At 41.8% G+C, this 16981-nt stretch overlaps 1 long non-coding RNA gene across 1 annotated transcript; it reads left to right on the top strand.

Moving 5' to 3' along the window:
- Window positions 1-11647: 11647 nt before the first annotated feature.
- LOC114232194 (uncharacterized) lies at window positions 11648-12902 on the top strand. Its single transcript, XR_003618240.2, has 3 exons — window positions 11648-11730; window positions 12089-12191; window positions 12773-12902. It is a non-coding gene; the product is annotated as an uncharacterized LOC114232194 (long non-coding RNA).
- Window positions 12903-16981: the final 4079 nt, after the last annotated feature.

Here is a 16981-nt window from a genome sequence, read left to right as displayed (position 1 = left end):
ACTGGGAATCACAGCCGTGATTTGGGACATGGTGAGCAAATCTTGAGGGGCCTCTGAAAACATCTGCAATTGATTATAAGACTGGTCTTTATTTAAAAAGAAATAAAAGAACAGCTTTGTTGAGATATAACCCATATACTGTACATGTCACCTAAAGTGTACAATGAACTGGTTTTTTAAAGTAAATTCAGAGTGGTACAACCATCACCATGCTCAATTTTTAAATATCTTCATGACCCATCCCCTCCAAAAAAAACTTCTACCCACTGGAATCACTTTCCTGATCATCTTCCCCAAAATAGATTGCACTTTAAAGGTGGGTAAAGGAAAGTTGAGGGAAGTTAAAACACTGCACAAAGGATATTGTAAGATGACAAAGCTCAAAGTGAAGATCATGTGTTTTCTTTAAAAAATATATATTTTTAAAATTTCAGAAAGGGAGAGGGAGAGAGAGAGATAGAAACATCAATGATAAGAATCACTGATCAGCCGAAACCGGTTTGGCTCAGTGGATAGAGCGTCGGTCTGCGGACTGGAAGGTCCCAGGTTCGATTCCGGTTAAGGGCATGTACATTGGTTGCGGGCACATACCCCGGTGGGGGGTGTGCAGGAAGCAGCTGGTCGATGTTTCTCTCTCATCGATGTTTCTAGCTCTCTATCCCTCACCCTTCCTCTCTGTGAAAAATCAATAAAATATATTAAAAAAAAAAAAAAAGAATCACTGATCAGCTGCCGTCCACAGGCCCACTACTGGGGATTGAGCCCAAAACCCAGGCATGTGTGCCCCTGATCAGAATCAAACCTGGACTCTTCAGTCCACAGGCCGATGCTCTCTCCATTAAGCCAAACTGACCAGGGCCATGTGTTTTCTTCAAGTTCTGCGTGGTTGTAATGGTCCCCAAATCTATACTAATAAAAGGGTAATATGCTAATTAGAGTGGTTGTCTTCTGGACATCTTTCCAGACAAAGCCGCAGTGGCTACAAAGGCCAAGGCTCAGGCAGCCATAACCAGCTGCAGTGGCAGCAGCATTGGAGTTATGGGGGTGGTGCCTCCAGAGGGAGGCCAGACTGGGGGCCAAGGCACAGGCAGTTTGGGGTGATCAGGCTGATAGGGGAGGGCAAGGTAGGGGCAATCAGGCTGGCAGGAGATCAAGGTAGGGGCAAGCAGGCAGGCAGGCAGTGGGGTTAGGGACAATCAGGCAGGCAGGCAGGTGAGTGGTTAGGAGCCAGCGGTTCCGGATTGTGAGAGGGATGTTCGACTGCGGAAGTTGGACATCCCCTGAGGGGTCCCAGATTGAAGAGGGTGCAGATTGGGCTGAGGGGCACCCCCCCCCCCCCCCAGTGCACAAATTTCGTGCACTGGGCCTCTAGTCAGTTAATAATATTCAAAAATGATAAGCTGAAGCATTTAATAGTGTATTGCTGGGTTCTTTATTTTATTCTGAAGAAAATCTTTGCAGAAAATCTATTTAGAAAAAATGTTTCTCAAAAAGATCTCTCAAAGAAATTAAGATATGTTCCCAAGGTACAACCTAGTAACAGTAAAGAAAAATATTTTTTATACTACCACCAAAACTAAAGAAATTCTCAAGATATATTATACAAGTAATAATATTTGTGCCCTGGCAGAGCAGCTCAGTTGGTTAGAGCATCATCCTAATACCACAAGGCTGCAGGTTCCATCCCCTGTAAGGGCACATATAAGAATCCCATATAATAAAAGCCTAACATGCTGAATGTCCGGTTGTCTGGTCGTCCGTTCAACCAATCAAAGTATAATATGCTAATGATATGCCAAGGCTGCTCAACTGCTTGCTATGATGTGCACTGACCACTAGGGGGCAGATGCTCTGACCAGTAGGTTAGCTTGCTGCTGGGGTCCGGCCAATCGAGACTGAGAGAGATGGGCCGGACTCACCCTGGAGCCCTCCTGTGGTCCCTCCCCGGCTGGCCAACCTCCCGCGTCCATCCCTGGCCCCGATTGTGCACCGGTGGGGTCTCTCGGCCTGGCCTGCACCCTCTCGCAATCCGGGACCCCTAGGGGGATTTCAGAGAGCCAGTTTCGGCCCAATCCCGCTCAACGTAGGAGCTGCCCCTTGGTGGTCAGTGTGCTACTATAGGGGGAGCGATGCTCAGCCAGAAGCTGGGCTCATGGCTGGCGAGTGCAGTGGCCGTGGCAGGAGCCTCTCCCGCCTCCATGGCAGTGCTAAGGATGTCTGACTGCCAGCTTAGGCCCGCTCCCCATGGGACATCCTGTCAGATGGACATTCCCTGAGGGCTCCCGAACTGTGAGAAGGCACAGGTTGAGCTGAGGTCCCCCCCACCCCCCGCAGTGCACAAATTTAGTACACTGGGCCTCTAGTGCATAAATAAGTGCAACAACAAATTGATGGCTCCCTCTCTCTCTCAAATAAAAATGTAAAAATAAACAATATGAGATCACATTAATGGAAATGGTGGTTATTGGTTCCTGAAAATTCTCTCCTCCTTAAAAGCAAACACAATAGATTGTAAGATAAAGATAAAGGACATTTTATAATGATAAAAGGGTCAATCAAGAAGAAAATATAACAACGATGACCAACCTCCTGCAGCCCCTCCCCCTGGCCAACTGGCTGGCCCCCCAATAGGCTTCAATTGCTGGCCAGGCCAAGGAACCCCACCCATGCATGAATTCGTGCACTGGGCCTCTAGTCTACACTAATAAAAGAGAAATATGCAAATTGACCATACCTCCGCTATACCCTCAAGCCACGCCCATCAGACAATCAGGAGCAAGTATGCAAATTAACCCAACCAAGATAGCTGCGGCCACGGAGTGAGCAGGAGGCTTGGGTTTCCCCGGCAATGGAGGAAGCCAAGCTTCCCGCCCACCCTGGCCGGCCCTGGCCTCCGCTCAAGGCTACAAAGTTTCAATTATAGAAGATAAATAAATCCCAACAAAAATGGCGGTAGCCACAGAGCTGGAGAGAGCAGGAGGCTTGGGTTGCTCCCGGCGATGGAGGAAGCCAAGCTTCCCACCCGCTCTGGCTGGTCCTGGCCTCCACTCAAGGTTACAAAGTTTCAATTATAGAAGATAAATAAATCCCAGATACCAGGGCTTCCGCTTGGGTCGCCGGGGGGCGTAGCCAGCCTGCAAAACACCACAGGCCCCTCACCCAGGCCACCCCATGCCCCAAGGGAACCCCACCCTGATCAGGGACACCCTTCAGGGCAAACCAGCCAGACCCCACCCTGCACCAGGCCTCGATCCTATCTAATAAAAGAGTGATATGCAAATTGACTGTCACTCTAACACACAAGATGGCTGCCCCTATGCGGTCAAAGATGGCTGCCCCATGTGGACACAAGATGGCTGCCACAAGATGACCAACAGGGGAGGGCAGTTGGGAGGGACCAGGCCTGCAAGGGAGGGCAGTTGGGGGAGATTAAGCCTGCAGGGGAGGGCAGTTAGGGGTGACCAGGCCAGCAGAGCAGGGAAGTTGGGGGTGACCAGGCCTGCACGGGAGGGCAGTTAGGGGTGACCAGGCCTGCAGGAGAGCAGTTAGGCATCAATCAGGCTGACAGGGGAGTGGTTAGGGGGTGATCAGGCTGGCAGGCAGAAGCAGTTAGGGGCAATCAGGAAGGCAGGCAGGCAAGCAGTTGGGAGCCAGCAGTCCTGGATTGTGAGAGGGATGCCCGACTGCCTGTTTAGGCCCGATCTTACTGGGATCAGGCCTAAACGGGCAGTCAGACATCCCTCGAGGGGTCCCAGATTGGAGAGGGTGCAGGCTGGGCTGAGGGACACACACCCCCCCCCCCTGCACTAATTTCGTGTACCAAGCCTCTAGTATATAAATAAAAGAACACTCAAGGATTGCTTTCTCTTTGCCTTTAGGTGTTTGCCTTTCTTAGGAATGCACTTATTGGATAAAGGTAGCTGGAGTTCCAGATATCAAGAGTTTCAGTTACATCATCATCCTCGACATTTAGAGCAGGTAAACACTTTTGTGCATCTCTAACAGCAGGATTCAATTGGTCTTTTGCCTTTAGCATTTTCAGGTGTCAGGAAGATAAGAAAATACTGACTCCCAACAGGGACATTGTCTCCCCTGGGGCTGCTTGACAGGTGTAAATCCCATTCCAGGTAGGCAGTCTGAAGCACAGACTTGATATCTTGGATTTGCAGGGTGAATCTACTCAAGTCTCTCCCTCTGGGCATAGCCTTCCAACAACAATGAGCCTCCCCTCAAATGAACAGCCTTTAAATTAGTAAAGGAACAATGTGGAATCATTTGAAGTAAATACGTAGGTACAAACATAAGTATAGAAGGCCTTAGGGAAATATTTTTTTAAATATATTAAATTCTATTTAACAAGTAACATTCGATACAGCATAAAATGCAGTAGTTATTAAGTCTATAGTATAAGTCATAGCCTTAATATTTTACTTAAGAAATACTGGTATGCTAATGTGTGATCTCTGTTTAAGTGCACTGTACCTCAGTGTTTCATCACCTAAATCTGTAAGAACATTTAATCAGATTATTCTGAAAGTAAAGCAAAGCATAAGTCACTATCCAAAGAGTTTAATCAGAGCCGGAAAGACTTAAATCAGGGGTCCTCAAACTACGGCCCACGGGCCACATGCGGCCCGCTGAGGACATTTATCCGGCCCGCCGGGTGTTTTTGCCGCCGCTGCCTGTCCTGCTTAGCAGCCGACTTAGCAGTGTGCATAGAAATTTGTTCATAGTTTTTTTTTAAAAAACTATAGTCCGGCCCTCCAACGGTCTGAGGGACAGTGAACTGGCCCCCTGTTTAAAAAGTTTGAGGACCCCTGACTTAAATGGTTTAGGGACTTGCCCCAAAGTTACACAATTCACCAGTTGAAAGCAAAGCTGAAAGTAGAACCCAGACTCCTCCACAGTGCTCCTTCTGCATTGGTGCTCCCTACTTCCTTCCTTAAATTTATTTGAAGCTACTTTAAGGAGATCTGTCATTGAACCACAACCATTCATTGAATATAAACTTAATTTCTGCTATGCGTTAGGCAGTCTTTTATGACAAAGTCCCTGCCTTTGACAAGCTTGCTTTCATTTGAATGACAGAGATTGAATTAATAATGAAGGTTCTGCAAAGATTATTATAGTAATGGCGCTGGACTTTAGTATTTTGGTTAATAGGAATTTGTGAAAGTGGTCACACCTTTCTGGATAGAAATGGTAATACTGAGTGGAGTATACAAGTCCCAATTCCAGCTCTATGCACCTTCCTCCGTTCCAGGTGTTTAACCAGATGCAAAGATTGGAAAACATGGAAAATATTTAGTTTCTTCCCTGCCCTAGGGTCAGCCTGCCTCCCTAAACAGAAAGATTTAGGTAAGGAAATCACATAATAGGCCATGAAATGACTCAGATAAATTGTAGCCAAATTGCCTCTCTTCAAGATGAGTAGATCTACATTTTAAAATATCCTAAAAGAAAAAAAATTGCTGATGCAAAAGCTATTTGTTTTCATCTTATAATCAACAATATCAAACACTTCTAGGGAAAGGAAAAATAATGGTTAGAGACACTGCTGTTTAAAGAAGCAGCACCTTTTAGAAAAAGACAGCAATTTCAATTCATGTGGAAAAGTTCAAACATTAAAAGAAACAAGGAAAAACAAACAAACAAAAAAAAGGTTAATCAGCTTTTTTAGTATTCAACAATTCTGGAGGTGAAGTGGTTTACTCCAGGAGCCAAGAAGCAAATCAAAACTTAATGTTGGAAGACCAGAATACAGAAGGAAAGGCCTACCTATCTTTCAACAGGGCTAAAATAACAGCGGGAAGTGTGGTAAATATTTTACACTGAATTGGTTAGCAAAAATCTTGGAACTGACAGAGAAAGCAATCTTTATTCAGCCTTAAGTCCAAAGATATTCCCTTGGACATGAGTTACTTAAATGTGCTGAGTATGACATTTCTACATACACATTAAAATAACATCTGCCTCATAGATAATGGAGTAATCCCCGTTGTTGAGTACACAGATACTCAACACAGTACCTGGCAGAGGATTAAGCAATCAATCACTCTTATCATTGGCAATCACATCAGCAACAATAATAAAACAGATTCACAGTAGGGGCGTTGGATCATCCAAGCCACTGGAGAGGCACACTAGGAATAGCTCCTGAAAACCTCATACAACTCAAAACATGCATAAGACATCCAGATAGAGTTTTCCCTTAAGAATAAATGTAATGCAAGAAATCACAGTCTCAGTGCACATAAACCTGGGCCATTGTAATGCATTCCCTATATCAAACTTACTCTTTAATGCACAATAAACAAGTTTTAGTGTTGCAAACTCACATTGTTTCAATGTGTGTGTATAAAGTGAGACTTCAATAATATTTTTCATTGCTCAGTGTTTTAAATTTGCTAATTCAAATTGGTGTGAAATATAACTGCACTGTTTATCCAAAGGCCATTCAAAATCAGAGAGAGGCTATCATAAGAAATGAGACATAGGGGAGTGTATCATAGGATTTCAAGAAGGGTGAGCAAAAGTACATTGATAGTTGTTTGTATGGAAAAAGACATGCAGGTTCTGATTATTGCAATCATGTGACTAACTCAAAAGAATGTCACAATGGCACAGTGCACTTACTTTTGCCCATCTGTGCATACTTTAAGGAGGAAAACAATAGAAACTGTAAATCTTGAAATACCTAGAATTTAAATTATTGGCATTTCTTTTACAACTTTGAAGCCTATAAAATGATAAATTTTATCTGTAAGTAAACCTACAGAGAATTGTGAAAAGATGACAAACTAAAACCTTTCACTCCAAGACACTCTTGATGGAAGAGAACATGAAAGCCCTACCTGGAGACCTTGTTTCCAGATTCCACACATAAAGCCATGCCTTGAATCATGTACTGTCCAAAGATCACATAGAGTGATAAGGTTTTACTGCCACAATGCTGATGTCAGAGACTGGAAGAGAGAGATTTTAATTTTGTTTCCTTTTTTGTTTTTATTGAGGAAGATTTTAGTTTTGTTTCATTTTTGTTTTTTATTGAGAGGAAGGATTTCTTTTGGCTTATGATTTAGGTTTAAACTTCATTTTTTCTATCTCAGTTTTTTAAATGAGGTGCAAATATGCAATTTACATGGCAATGAATTGTATTCATGGGATAAGATCCTAAAAACCTCACTTACTTAAAAACTTTCATAATTCTAGGCAGCTTATTTCCCCAGAGTAATCCATATAATGTAAGTGGAATAGCATTCTCAGAATACATAAGCCTATAACATTATAGACCATTTCATAGAGGAATGCTTTTAAAAAAACAAAAAACAAACTTTATTTGGAAATAATTTTAGATTTACAGAAAAGTTTTACAAAGATAATATGGAGAGTTTCCATATATCCCCTCGTCCAGTTTCCCCTATTGTTAACATCTAACATTTCCACAATGTATTTATTAATATGAAGAAACCAACAAAGATACTCTTAATTGAACTAAAGACTTTATTCAAATTTCACTGTTTTTTCCATTAATGCTTCTTTTTGGTTCCAGAATCCAATCCAATTAAATTATTTTTTAGTTCTGGAAGCATTCACATTATTTGAAATTTGTACAAACTAATAAAAATTTTTGTCATGCTGTTTAAAATTTGAAAAATTTAAATTGGTATGAAATATAACTGCATTGTTTATCCAAAGACTTTCCAAACACAAAAATAGCTGAAGAATTAACCTACTGCAGTGGCTTAGGCCAGTGTTTTGCTCAAATTGGAATGGTGAGGGGATTGGAGGGAGTGTATTTTGTATTGGGTTTCAGCTGAAGATTTTATTTGAAGAAAATTACTAGTAAGAAAATCCAGAAAAAATATTAGGATAATTTAAGGAATACTAAAAATAAACAACAAGCCCCAAACTGGATATGATCATGTTATAAGAAACACTCATAAACTTGCCTAGCTAGGCACCATTTTTTGTACAGGAAGTTTAAACTTTTTACTCCAAAGAGCATACAAGCAAACTATGTAGTCACACATATATCAAAACATTCCCTATTTGCTGTTACTATTATTAAAATATAAAAAGCTCTTATAAATCAATAGAAAAATGGGCAGGGGGCATAGTCAATTTATAGCCAATAAGCATATGAAAAAATGTTTAAACCCATTTTCAAAGAATGTAAATTAAACTGCAATATACTTTTTTTTTTTTTTTTTTTTTTTTTTTTTACTTACCAACCTGGTGATGATAATGCATACATTGGGCTAATGTGCACAAAACAAGAGACTCTCACACATTGGAAGTAAAACTTGAGACAACTTTTTTATGACAACTTGGCAATATGTGTGTTGTTACCTATTGCTGACTAATAAACCATTCCAAAATGTTGTGGCTTAAATCCACAATGTATCATCCCTCACATGTCTGTGAGTTGGCTAGGAGGTGGTCTTATGGTCCATGTAATTAGTTGGCTGGGGCCACTCCTGCAGCTGCACTCAGCTGGGAGCTCAGCCAGGATGGAATGTCTGGGGTTTCCTTTCTCCTCTATGTGGCCTTTGTTTCTTTAAAAAATATATATTTTTATTGATTTCAGAGAGAAAGGGAGAGGGAGAGAGAGAGAGAGAGAGGGACATCAGTGATGAGAGAGAATCATTGATTGGCTCCTTCATGCACGCCCAACCAGAATCAAACCTGGGACTCTTCAGTCTGCAGGCCGATGCTATTTCCACTGAGCCAAACCAGCTGGGGCTGGCCTTTCTTCCCATGTGGCCTTTCATCACTCAGGAGCCTAGCCCAAGGATCCTTCATGTCAACTGGATGCCAAGAAAGCAAACATGGAAGCTGACAGGCCTCTCAAAGACTAGACGTAGAAGCAGTGGTGTATGGGAGCCCATTTGTACAGGCTAATGAGGAACAAGTATGTGTATCTCTTCCCAACTCCATGGTTAGTGATATAACATTGGTAGCTTGAAATCAATCATGGTGGAAGTACACCATAGAAATGGGCAAATCTTATAGATCAGGGGTTTAAAATATTTTTTTCCAAGCCCTGACTTTCCTGAACACTATTTCCTGAAAGTCACACAGCTTCACAACTACCGAATATTATTTATCCAAGCAAGTCACAGGCCAGCCCAGAATCTCCGTGGAAGGGAAACAGACTTCACCTTTTGATCAGAGGAGTGGCATATAATTTGTGGCCATATTTAATCCATCACAGTCTGCTCTCTGCCCACAAATTACTTTTTTCTTTCCACTTGCAAAAAACAAGCGCACACACACACACACACACACACACACACACACACACACACAAAACCCCTGACCACTTTCCAAGTTACCTCAAAACCTCATCTATGAAAGCATCAGGCTCCATGTTTAATATTCACAATCCGCATCATGTCCCAGATGTGGAAGCATCCCCTCTGGACCTGGAGAGCTATGAACTGTTCCCCTATTCCTCAACTTCCCCCAACTCTTCCACCCCGACTAGGCAAATAGTTGTGAGAAAGGGATAAGAAAGCTACAATAGACACTCCCATTCAACAACAGGGAAAGCAGGTCTATAGCAGGTCTGAAATCTATGTGGCCATATGTTGTCTGACCCTCTACTTCCAGGACTGGAGCCCAGCTGGGGCTGAACATCTGAAATGACTTCTCATCCTCTTGGGCTTCTCTAGGTGGCCTCTCTTCATTCGGGGATCCAGTCCAAATTCCTTACAGCATGGTACGTGGCTTCCAGAGAGACAAAGTAGAAACTGCCCGATCTCCCAAAGACTAGGCCTGGAGCTGGTGTAGTGCCATCATACCTAGTGTTACCAGATTTAGCAAATAACAATATAGAATGCCCAGTTAAATTTGAAGGTCAGATAAGCAACAAATAATTTTTTTCAGTATCAGTATATCCAATTTTCTGTTTATTTGACATTTTAATTTTACTGGGCATCCTATGTTTTATCTGACAATCTTACTTTCACCACATTTTAAAGGTCAAGGCAAGTCATCCAAGGATAAAGGAAGGAAATATCAGCTTTTGATGGATGAGTGGCTTGCTTGTACCAGGAGGAAAGAAGATAATGGTGACTATTTTGCAGGCTACCACACTATAACAAAAACCTTGTAAATGTGCATGTCACAATAAAATCAGTGATTCTATTTCTAGGAATTTTTCTAAGCACATGATTAAAAACATGCCAAAGATTTAGCCACATGAATGCTCATTTATAATTGCATATAATGGTGAAAAATAGAAAACAATCTAGATGTACAAAAATAATAAATAAATATATTTATCTTGCTCCTAATATGTGCAAAATACTGTGTTGAGCCACGAGGATATACTGAAGAACACAGAAAATCTCTGGCCCCAGGGATCTTAGAAACTAAAGGGTCAAGATTGACATTAAACAGATAATCATACATACAGACAATAAGTGTGCTGATCTCTACAAAGGAAAACTACTGGGTGCTATGTAATCACCAAGGGACCTGATCTACTGGGGAAATCAATAATGCAAAGGAGAATGGTGTATTTGCAGGTTTAAACTCCTTGAGAAGGTGAAAGGAGATGAGATCCAGAGTGCAAGGGAAGGGTTGACCAAGTTAGGAGTGGGGATATTTTCTCCTATCGAAGCAGATTGCAAAACAGAGGTTCTGGAAGGAAGGTGAAAGAGTGCCTGCTTGCTTCTATTTCTCAGGAAGTCTAACTCCAGGTCATCAGTAAGAAGGAGAAAAAGGAAGGGGAAGATTAGAAAAACATATTCCCCAAATATACTTTACATCTCATGTTGATTATACTAATTTGAAAATTATGCATGCATATATAGACTCTCACCCAATAAATTCTAGTTTCTCAATATTCCAAACAAGAAAAAGAACGAAGGGGCAGCCATTGTAAGTACCTAGAACAAGAGTGCACAATCAAGATGCATTTATTGAAGAATTTTATTTAAAACCCTTAGGGCAGTGATGGCGAACCTATGACACGTGTGTCAGCACTGACACGTGTAGCCATTTCTGATGACATGCGGCCGCATGCCGAGGATGAAACATTTGCTGCTCCTGAGGATGAAACATTTGCGACTAGAGTCTTTGAGTTAGTTTTTTCCTCAAAGTGACACACTACCCGAGTTATGCTCAGTTTTGTGGCGAAGTTTGACACACCAAGCTCAAAAGGTTGCCCATCACTGCCTTAGGGGAACCTAATAATCATGATTCAAAATTCATCAGCATCAATTCCGCAATCAGGAAAATTTCTAAGTTATAGAAGGAAGTACCCATTAAAGTGTTGTTCAGATTCACACATCTTAGTTAGAATTAATAGAGACCCGATGATGTCTGTTTTAGTGACTTAACCAATACATTACATTGCTTATTTCCATATTACACAGAGTCTAAGTAGCTCGATGATGCATTTATCATGACCAAAGCAGACTGGACATAAATAGACTCTTGTGAGATAGAGTCAATGTGATAAAATGCAATACACTGCTGTAAATTGCATAAACTATCTAAGTGGACACTAAGAGCTGATTCTCCTGGGAGTGTTATTTCAGAAGCTATTAGGAAAAATGAAATTTGAGGAGAGCTTTTGGGTCATCAGTGCTCTATATTTAGAATCTTCAAATAATCAAAGATTCCAGCACTTTGTCATCAAGAGAGAAATAAAATGGGGTTATCACCTCCTTTCACGGCTTATTTTCTTTTCTGTTGAACACACCAGAAGATGCTGTGGTGAGACAGATCCAAGTCTAAGGCTTAACAATAGATGTTACAAATTTAAGATAAAGTTTAAAATATAATATGATAATTTAAAACATTAAGAGTAATATTGTTCAAAATGTAATATAAAACTTTAAAAGAGCAGACATTTGCCCTGCCGGCATGGCTCAGTGGTTGAGCATTGACCTATAAACCAGGAGTTCATGGTTCGATTCTTAGTCAGGGCACATGCCCAGATTGTAAACTCAATCCCCAGTGTGGGGGCGTGCAGGAGGTAGCTGATCAATGATTATCTCTCATCATTGATGTTTCTATCTCTCTCTAATCTCCCTTCCTCTCTGAAATCTACAAAACTTTTTTTTTCTTAAAGGAGCAGACATTTATTGAGCACTTCTGCATCAAACATTGTTCTTTGCACCTGGTATATGCATTACTTTACATAATCCTCAAAACTTCTAAAGCACCTTTATAAGGTAGGTTCTATTATTACCTATACTTTGCAAAGAGAGAGTTGTGCTTTGTCAAATCCAATACAGTAAAAACAGACTCTCACTAATATTGCATACCTGTTCAGTGCCAAATATATTACTGTGTTCAGAGATTTTGTGTGGAAAATATGAGATCTCCAGCTCACAGCCTCCGGAGGAGACAGATGGATATACAGATGATCAGCATATCAACGCAGCATGGTTTGTGAGAAGATGAATATATAAGTCTGGTTGGAGAGTCAAAAAAGTTATGTGAAGGAGGTAACATCTGAGCTGGAGCTTGAAGGAGGGCCAGGGAGAAAATGGATGAGCTGAGAAAATGGGTGCTAAGGTGTATAACTGGGACCAGGTCCTGGTTACACTGGAAACTGAGAGTTCAGTGTGGCTTACGTTGGAAGTACAGGTTAGGAAGTGGTGGGAAATAAGGCTGGAGAAATAGGTGAGAGGCAGATTGTGGGCGTCTTGTATGAAGCTTGAAGAGTTTGGGATGGATTCTGTAGCCACCCAGCAGTATCAGACACTAATACACACTGAGCAACTAATACACACTCAACTTTGACTTTCAGGACCGTGACTTGGGTACCAGCCTGCAATGCATACTGGAGGCAAGAGACTAGCAGCCTGGAGAAATCTAGAGGGAAGTACAAAAGGAAGTAAAAAAAAAATGAGAGCCACAAATAAAGTCTAATTACTAGTAAGGGGAGAAGTCACATTTATGATGTGCTTCTGAGCAAAGATATAAAATGTTTAAATTTAATTGCCTAAAATAAGAATTTGTCACAACGTATTTATACCTATGGCTTGATGCTGGCAATTACCAGAGGATATCATGGGAAGGTTTTTAACTAACTCAACAACTATTTCATGACTGCCACTGGCTTCTAGCAGTCATAAGATGCCATCCTATATAATAAAAGCCTAATATGCAAATAGACTGGATGGCGGAACAACCCGTGGAATGACTGGTCATTATGATGTGCACTGACCACCAGGGGGCAGACGCTCAACACAGGAGCTGCCCGCATCCCACAGGCCCCAGGTCAGCCAAGGAGGCAACTGGCAGCGGCAGCAGGGCAATCAGGGGGTGGGGCCGGCCGTCGAGTGGGCTGAGGCTGCCCCCCAGTTGCCCTGTCAGTCACCTCCCACAGAAGGAGGCAACTGGCAGCAGCGGTGGGGGGGGGTGGGGCTGGCAAGTGGGCAGCACCAGGCAGGCCAAAGTGTGTGCCAGCGGGGATCCCCTGATCACCCTGCCAGTTGCCCCACAGATTGGCCCTGATTGCTGGCCAGGCCTAGGGACCCTACCTGTGCATGAATTTCATGCACTGGGCCTCTAGTCCTATTATAAGATGCATTCTGATTTCAGACATGTTCAAATATGAAGGGAAAATGTGTATTTAGAATAAAATAAATCTAACCATTTCACCCTACTTCCAGTCCCACCATCTGGTCCAAACCAACATCATCTGTTTCCTAGATAATTCTAGTAGCCTCTCAACAGATCTCTCTGCTTATGCCCTTAACATCTTCTCCTCCCCTCTCCTAAATCCGTTTTTAAGTGGGTAGCTAGGGTCAAATCATGTTATTCCCATGTTGAAAATCCCCATGACTTCTTACCTTACTCAGAGAAAAAGCCCAAGTGCTTACAGAGGCTACGAGGCCCTGCAGGATGGGGACCCTCACTAGCTCAAATGTACACTCCAAACCCCGGGGCCTTCATTCCTAGGTCTCTATCTGAGAGGTCTCTGGGGCAGAGGTCTTCCTCAGGTGCCTCTGCTAGGACCTACCTCCTTATGAAGGGGGTCGGAGAGGGAGGAACCTTGAAGTCGCTTTCCCCACTCTGACTCAGTACCCAGCGCTTTTCCACTTCTAACCTTTCCCCACGCCCTGCCCCCACTCCAGAGTTCGTAAACCTGCCGAAGACTCCCACAGCTGCACGGATCCACCTCGCCCTCACAGGGGTGCCACTTCGTGGGTAATGGACAAGGAGGGAGTCTGCACTTCTCCAGCTTTAGACTCTTGCTTGTACGGTCACAGTAAGTGATCGAAGGCTTAACTCTGATTTTTGGCTTTCTTACGTTAAAGGACTACTCTGACCTCTTCCTTTCTCTTCCAGCTCAGCTGAGCTCCTGGTAGTAGCTCCACAAGGACAAGGGGTTGGCCTTTGATTTTGTTTGTGTTTACAGACGGCATTTTAGAGCATAGCTTTCTCCTTTGTCAACATTCGTCGTCACCAGTGGTACATGTCACCCTAGGGTTCACTCTTGGTTGCTGCACATTCTAAGTGTTTGGACAAATTTATAATGATATATATGCACTATTACAGTAACATAAAGGGTAGATTCACTGCCCTAAAAAATCCTCTATGCCCTGCCTATTCACCCCTTCCTCCCCTCTAACCCCTGGCAACCAGAGATCTTTTTACTGTTCCCTTTTCTAGAATGTCATACAATCAGAATCACATGGTATGTAGCCTTTCCAACTTGGCTTCTTCCACTTAGTAATATGCATTTAAATTTCCCCCATGCCTCTTTATGACTTGATTGCTCATTTCTTTTTAGCACTGAATAATATTCTGTGGTCTGGATGTATCACAGTTACTTATCCATTCACCTTTACATCACACCTTGGTTGCTCCAAGTTTTGGTAATTATGAATAAAGCTGCTGGAACACCTGAGTGCAGGTTTTTGTGTAGACATAACTCTTCAACACTCTGAATAGATACCAAGGAGCTTGATTTCTGGATCAGTGGTAAGTGTATGTTTAAGTTTATAAGAAACTGCCAAACTGTTTTCCAAAGTGCCGGTGCCAGCAATTAAAGACAATTCCTATTGCTCAACATCTTTGTCAGCACTTGGTATTGTCAGTATTCTGAATTTTGGCCTTTGTAATAGGTATGTAGTGGTATCTTGTTGTTTGTTGTAATTTGCATTTCTCCGATAGCATTTTCCTATGCTTATTTGCCCGCTGTGGGTCCTCTTTGTGAGGTATCTGTGAAGGTCTTTGGCCCATTTTAAAAAATATATTTTTATTGATTTCAGAGAGAAAGGGAGAGGGAGAGAGAGAAACATCAATGATGAGAGAGAATCATTGATCCGCTGCCTCCTGCAGGCCCCACACTGGGGATGGAGACTGCAACCCATGAACCAGGAATCGAACTGTGACCTCCTGGTTCATAGGTCTACACTCAACCACTGAGCCATGCAGGCCGGGCATTTATTTAGTTCTTTTATCTCATTTATCAGCTTTGTAGTTTTCTACATATAGATCTTATACATATTTTGTTAGATTTACACCTAAGTATTTCAAATGGGGGGTGCTAATGTAAATGGCAATGTTTTCCTTTTTTTTAATAGATTTTTATTGATTTTAGAGAGGAAGGGAGGGGGATAGAGTGATAGAAACATCTATGAGAGAGAAACATTGACTGGCTGCCTCTTGCATGTCCCCCACTGGGGATTGAGCTCCCAACCGGGACATGTGCCCTGACTGTGAATCAAACTGATGACTTCTTGGCTCATGGGTTGACGCTCAGCCACTGAGCCACACTCGCCCGTAATGATAATGTGTTTTAATTTCAAATTCCACTTGGTCATTGCTGGTATACAGGAAAGTGATTGACTTTTGTATATCAACCTTGTATCCTGTGACCTTGCTATGATCATTTATTAGTTCCAGAAGTTTTTTTGTCAATTCTTTTGTATTACCTATACAATTATGTTGTCTGTGAACAAAGGCGGTTTTATTTCTTCCTTCCCAATCTATATACCACTTATTTCCTTTTCTTGCCTTATTACATAAACTAGAATTTTCAATAATATCCTTGTCTTGTTCATGATCTTAGAAAGTTTCTAGCTTCTCATTATTAAGTATAATGTTATCCATATTTTTCATTTGTTTTTTGTCACATTCACAAAATTTCCCTCTATTGACATATTGTTGATAATTTCTATTATGAATGGGTATTGGATTTCGTCAAATGCTTTTTTTTTTTTTTGTATCTATTGATATGCACATGTGATTTTTCTTCTTTAGTCTTTTGATGTGGTGGATTACATGACTGATTTTTGAATGTTGAGCCAGCCTCAAAAAAGCACATATTCTTGCCCTGGCCTATGTGCTCAGTTGAATGGGTACTGTGCACTGAACGGTTCAATGCCCGGTTAGGGCATATGCCTGGGTTGCAGGATCGACCCCCAGTAGGCGATGTTCAGGAGTCAGCTGATCAATGTTTCTCTCTCTCCCTCTCCTTTCCTCTCTCTCTCTCTTCAAAAATCAATTACACATACACACACACACACACACACACACACATAATCTTGTTAACTGTCCTATAATTCAATCCTTGCCTTACTTTTTTTTACCTCCATGTAATTGTCCGTATGTTCCTTCCTTAATTTCAAATGCATAAAAGAAGCTGCAAAACTTATTTTCCAGAGCATTTGCGATCCTGCTCCCTGACCTATGTTGTCAGTTTGACTCAAATAAACTCTTATAAAAGTTCTCTAGAGATTTGAATGTTTCTTACTTTGACAAGGGTTTCAAAATATCAACAGAAAAATGGAAAGCAAACTAGAGAAGAAAAAAAACTAGGGACATTTGGAATGCTGTAAGCTGTCAACCAATTGTTATCATTGTTGTTACAGTTAAAGAGATTTATGAATCCAGTGTCCACTCTTGCACTCTCTATGTAAGAGGAGGAAACAAATACCAATGAACTGAAAAGCCAGTCATTTCTTCACAAGGTTGTTGAGCTGCCCCAAGGCTCAGGTTCTCT

This window comes from Eptesicus fuscus, chromosome 11 (genome assembly GCF_027574615.1).
Source record: "Eptesicus fuscus isolate TK198812 chromosome 11, DD_ASM_mEF_20220401, whole genome shotgun sequence".
In the NCBI taxonomy this organism is placed as follows: Eukaryota; Metazoa; Chordata; class Mammalia; order Chiroptera; family Vespertilionidae; genus Eptesicus; species Eptesicus fuscus.
Note: the sequence above shows the minus strand (reverse complement) of the source record. Positions and strands in the feature narration are given on the sequence as shown.